We start from the raw sequence: 5,533 nt of genomic DNA on the forward strand, positions 1-5,533 counted from the left end.
TTTGTATTGTAGCTTAATTCAGCCCACATCATATTCAGGTATATGATCTGTAGATAGTAGTTTGGAGATTAAAGAAGAGGTTATGTTCGGAGTTCTGAGTTTGTAACTCACTGCCAAACAGATTTTATGGAAAATGAAGAAATTGGATGGAATCATTTCAGAGCATAAGCCTGGGGGAATGAATACGTGCGTGAGTAATGGAGTCCTGGGAAGAGAGGAAGAGCCTTCTGGAGGACCAGGAGTCTCCTGAAGGATGAGGAGCCTCCTGGAGGAGGAGGACTGGGAAGGAAAAGGCAATGAATGACCAGGTAAAATGAAAAAAGCTAAGATCCGAGCTGGACTTGTTAGGGAAGGTTTCTTCGCCTAGGCAACCTGAGGAGTTTGCAGCTGCTGCTCAGACCATGTCTAGCAATGGGGCAGATGCTCATGCTGAAGCTCAGGCTGCTGTAGATGAACCTGTCATGCGGCCCAGTGTGGTGGACCATGTTGCCAGCCTGCCTCTCATCAGTTCCACGTGTGGGATGGTGAATGCCGCCTACACCTCACCAAGGAGATCTACCCCCACGCCGGGATTATGTGTGGTGTAGCCGAGAAAGGTGTCGAGACCCTCAGCATGGGTACAGTCAGCAGGGCACAGCCCCTCCTGTCCAAGCTGGAGCCCTAGATTGTGACAGCAAGTGAGTATGTGCACCAAGGGCTGGACAGACTGCAGGAAAGCCTGCCCACCCTCCAGCAGCCGACTGAGAAGGTTTTGGAGAATACTAAGAAACTGGTGTCAACATCAGTGTCTGGGGCTCAAGAAACGGTATCCAACTCAGTGTCTATAGCTAAGGACATGGTGGCCATCTGAGTCACAGGAGCAATGGATGTGACCTGCAGGGCTGTGCAGTGTGGACATGGCCAAGACAGCAGTGACCAGCGGTGTCCAGTCAGTCATGGGTTCCCCGTGGGACAGATGGTGACTAGCAGAATGGACAGGATGCTGGTGAAATCAGAGGCCTGGTTGGACAATCGCCTGCCCTTGACACGCAGAGCTAGCCCTGACTGTCACATCTCCGGAGGGCTCAGACATGGCCTTCCTGCAACAGCAGAAAGAACAGGTTGGCCTCGCTATCCAAGGGGCTGCACAATTCTGCCTATGAGCAATTCGGCCTATCTATTTGGCAAGCTGTGTAATGCTAGGCAAAGTGCGTAGAAGGCGCTGCAGCAGCTCAAACATGTGCTCAGTCTGACTGAATCCGTGAAACAGGGCATGGACCAGAGGCAGCCGAGTGGCAGAAGAAGCTGCAGCAGATGTGGCTCAGCTGGAATCAGAAGATCCCACAGGGCATTGAAAAGGACCCAGCTAAGCCAGAGCAAGTGTCGGCCCCGGCTCTCAGTATGTTCAGGGACATGTGTGTGGCCTGAGGGCCAGCATCCAGGGCCTCCGTGGCCACATCAAGGAGCAGGCCCAGCAGGCCTGAAGCCAAGTGTATGACCTTCAGGCCACCTTCTCCGGCATCCACTCCTTCCAGGACCTCGCAGCCAGCTTTCTTACCCAAACTTTGGAGTGCATGGCCAGAGCTCAAGAGGCCTTTGACCACACTATGGAGTATGTGGCCCAGAACACTCCGGCCATGTGGACCGTTTTGCTCCTGCAATCACTGAGAAAGGCCCTGAAGAGAAATAGGAAGAAAGACCAAGGCCAACACCTATCTGACTTGACTGCTTTTCCCAACAGTCCTATTGCATATCAGGTCCTCACCTTCTCTGAGTTTGAATGAGACATGTGTTTAACCTATTCCCAACAGTCTTTTAAAGCAAATATTTTTTCTAGAACTTTTGAGGTGGGGAGTGGGAATCCAGAATATTCTAGAAAAAAAACCTTTTTTCCTAAAAAACTGGGGGTATTAATTCGCGATAGCACAAGCCTGTCATCCTGTGCCAGCACAGGGTATAGAGGCAGGAGGGTCAGTTCAAAGCCCGACTGCCACATAGCTAATTCAATAACAGTCTAAGCTTCATAAGACTTTGTCTTGAAGTAAATCAGGCATAGTAAATCAGGCATTGCATTCCAGTTTCTTTCCTACATTCATGGCCCACAATAGCAAGAGTTTTATGACAGACCCTGATACCTGGTCCAAGAATCCAGAACCTGTGACAGGAGGGAGAGCTGGGATGTTGCAATCTTTTCAGATGAGAAAGTGACAGGGCTAAGTGTCCACTGTTCTTCAAATATTGCCTTAATAAATTTTACATGCATCAGAAAACAAAAACCAGCTGTGTCTACAGCCACAGACTTGGAAATTCAAGGGAAAAGAATGTGGTTGAGAATCATAGAAGATCAAATTCCAGTGAGAGGGTAAAAGGAGGTCATATGTGGCTGGGGAATTCTGAGTGATTCAAGCCCATTTCCCCACTTTTCTGTATACCTTTTGGTCATTTCATTAAAGATTTAAGACTGTGTTTGTGAGTGGTGTGTGTGTGTGTGTGTGTGTGTGTGTGTGTGTGTGTGTGTTGCAAGCTTCTTAAATTTGGTATAAAAACATATTTTAAATGCCTCAGCAGGATAGCATAATAACCTTGGGAAGTTCTATTTGTCAAAAATCTCATATATGTGTTTTTCTAAATAAAAATAATCATTAGTTTGAGACTGATTTTTTTCCTTTCTTATTTCTCTTCCAAGCATGCTGTTACTTGCTGGGAAGTTAAAGGTTAAATGAGCCTCCATTAAATCCCCAAGATCCACTCCTTTCATCTGGAAATTCTGTTCTGGACATATCTAGACTTTGATTTAAAATAAAACTACAATTTCTTTTAAAAATCTCATTATGTGGGATATGTCCATCAAACAATTTTCCTGTCACTGAATACTCCATAAATACTCTTAATGGGCAATAATGTGATGGCTGTAGAGAACCCAGCACAAAACTTCATATTTATGCACTTATCTTGCAAAAATGTTTTCCATCAACTTTCTTTCTCCTTGAGGAAAGAGCTAATAAAAAAATCCACATGCACTTTGTGGTGTAGTACTGGCTGATAATATTGTTCCTCCTTTGAATGTATCTCTTTCAACTGGAAATAAACCCTAATGGAATTTTCGCATCTCCTATGGTAAGGTATCCGTTCAAGATATTTCTGACAAAAGCCTTGCAGTCTATTTTTCATTATAGATTCCTAGTTGAGAAGACAATAGAGACAGAGAAAGCAGCCACAAACATACCTCCAGTGGTTGAAAATGGCTTAAAAAGCGTGTTATAGTCCTCTGAATGTAGATTGTATGAGTAAACACTGTGGCTCAGGAGGCTGAATCAGAAATTACTGCCATCAAGGATGACACAAGGATGATGATTTCTGTAAACAAATGGAAGACTTAGCAGGAAATGATACTCATTTTTTTTTCTGTACACCAGGCACAGCATGCAGATAAAACCTACCATGCAAACACGGAAGATGAACGATGAAGATATTGCCCTCATCTCATTGCGTTCCAATGTTTATCAGAGAGTGGTAAATTTTATAGGCCCTAAAACTGTGGAAAGCAACACCTCGATTTTCAAGCAATCGCAAAGATAGAGTCAAGAGCTTAGAAACAGATCAGAAAACCTCCGAAAGGCACAGCCAGTAGCATAAATTTCACTGCCTGATCCTTAAGTGCGGATTCCATTCCTGTACCCGTACCTACTACGTAGCTCTCTAAGTCGTCAATGCTGGGACAGAAGAGAAGTCTAAAAGATTCTTCATTCCTAAAAGTCCCACAATAAGGTAGGAGGGAGCTGAGGAGCAGCTATGACAAATGCTGAGTCATGAGTAGGTGGGGAGTTAGGCACCATCATATCGAGAATGTTAGCAGTGGCTGTGAAGCTCTTCTTCAGGTTTACAGTTTCTGTGGTCAAGTCACGCAGAGCAGTGAATGAAGTATCTTAGTCTTTACTGGTTGGATTTCAAAGAGGCATTTACATTCATAATAAATCAGGGCAGTCTTCTATTTGCACAGATTTCAAACCTTCCATCTTCATGACATGTTTAGCTCCGTACAGACACCTATCTCTGTATTCCCCGAGAATCCCTCCAACCTCGGGCAAAGGTTGTTCTGATTGCTGCTGCCACTGGATAGCATGCAGTTCTCTAGAATTTGATATTGGCTGTTTTATAGAGTACTCTTACACATCAGTCTGATTTATTCTACTCTGTATTATCCTTAAGACTTACTCATGCCACTAAAGGCAAACATTTCAATTTAAGTAAATATAATAATAGTCCAAGAATCAGTGTTCATAAATAAAATGTAAAATGTCTCAGTATCACTGTAAGTAAACTGTTTATGGACCTAACACAACTTTTGCCTGTATCCACCCAAGTGGATGACATTTTTGTTAGAGTCAGTGTTCAATTACTATGATCCTGACGTTTTCTGAGGAGGCACAAGTGAAGTTCAACTAATCCTAGATAAGGTACCAAGGACAGACAAGAGCATCGAGTTCATGCAAGTCATGCTTAGAGAGACAATGAGCTTATTGGAATTACTTGTAGAAACAGAGGCAAGGGATTCCTTACAAGACTGTGGTTAACCATCAGAGAGCTAGGTCACTGAAGAGTCTCTCCCCAGCAGAGATGACAACTATGCTCATGTAAAGTTCACTTACTCTATGTACTCCAGCATCCCTGGAGACCACATGCAGTTATGGCTTCCAGGAAGGAAAAGAGGGATTGTCTGGAAGTTCAGGTGAGGAATTAAAGAGCATCCTTGTATGCAAATAGATCCAAACTTGGAGGTCTCTGGTGGAGAATGACAGCGGCTTTGACTAAGATGATAATGACCACTTGGTTTAGAGGTTAGAGTCCTTCCAAATGTTCTTGTGCAAATATTTTCATGAATATTTGTACCTCTTGGTACTTTTCTTGAAGTACAAGGTCTCTGTGGTGTAGAAAATGTATATGCAATTCATAAAATCCAATAAACCACTGCCAACATGTAGAAAATGTATGTGCAACTCATAAAATCCAAAAAAAAAACAAACAAACAAACAAAAAAAACCACTTTCAAACGTGGCTACTCCATTTTGTTTTCCCAGCAGCAACATCATGAAGTAATTTTCAACCTCACCATCATTTGGTCATTTCCCCCATCATATTGGATTTAGATATTGTGAAATATCTAAGCTCAATCTGCATTTTCTGGGAGTTAATAACATTTAGTATCCATTCATGATCTACCAGGTTATTTGTGTACCTTCTTTATTAATGTGTCTCTTTATGTCTCTTGCTAGCTTTCTAGGAGCTCTTTGTTTTCTTAAATTGAGTTTCAGTGATCCTTATGAACATGAGTAAAAGTCTTTTGTCTAAGACATGAGTTGCACTTCTTTTTTTTGGTTTGTATTAAAACCATTGACCAAAATCGAAGAGGAGGGTCTTGGAGGCTACATAGTAAATCTGGAAGTAACTGATACAAAGTCAATGACTAAAGTAGCTTCGGGAAAGAACACTCTCCAAAGGGAGAAAATTAAAGGAAAAAGGAATTTTGGATCCAAATGTCAAGCAGAAAGCATTT

General features: G+C 42.9%; 1 pseudogene; it reads left to right on the forward strand.

Moving 5' to 3' along the window:
- The first annotated feature begins 401 nt into the window (after positions 1 to 401).
- On the forward strand, positions 402 to 1,669 carry LOC116902759 (annotated as a pseudogene).
- Positions 1,670 to 5,533: the final 3,864 nt, after the last annotated feature.

This window comes from Rattus rattus, chromosome 6 (assembly GCF_011064425.1).
Source record: "Rattus rattus isolate New Zealand chromosome 6, Rrattus_CSIRO_v1, whole genome shotgun sequence".
Classification (NCBI taxonomy): Eukaryota; Metazoa; Chordata; class Mammalia; order Rodentia; family Muridae; genus Rattus; species Rattus rattus.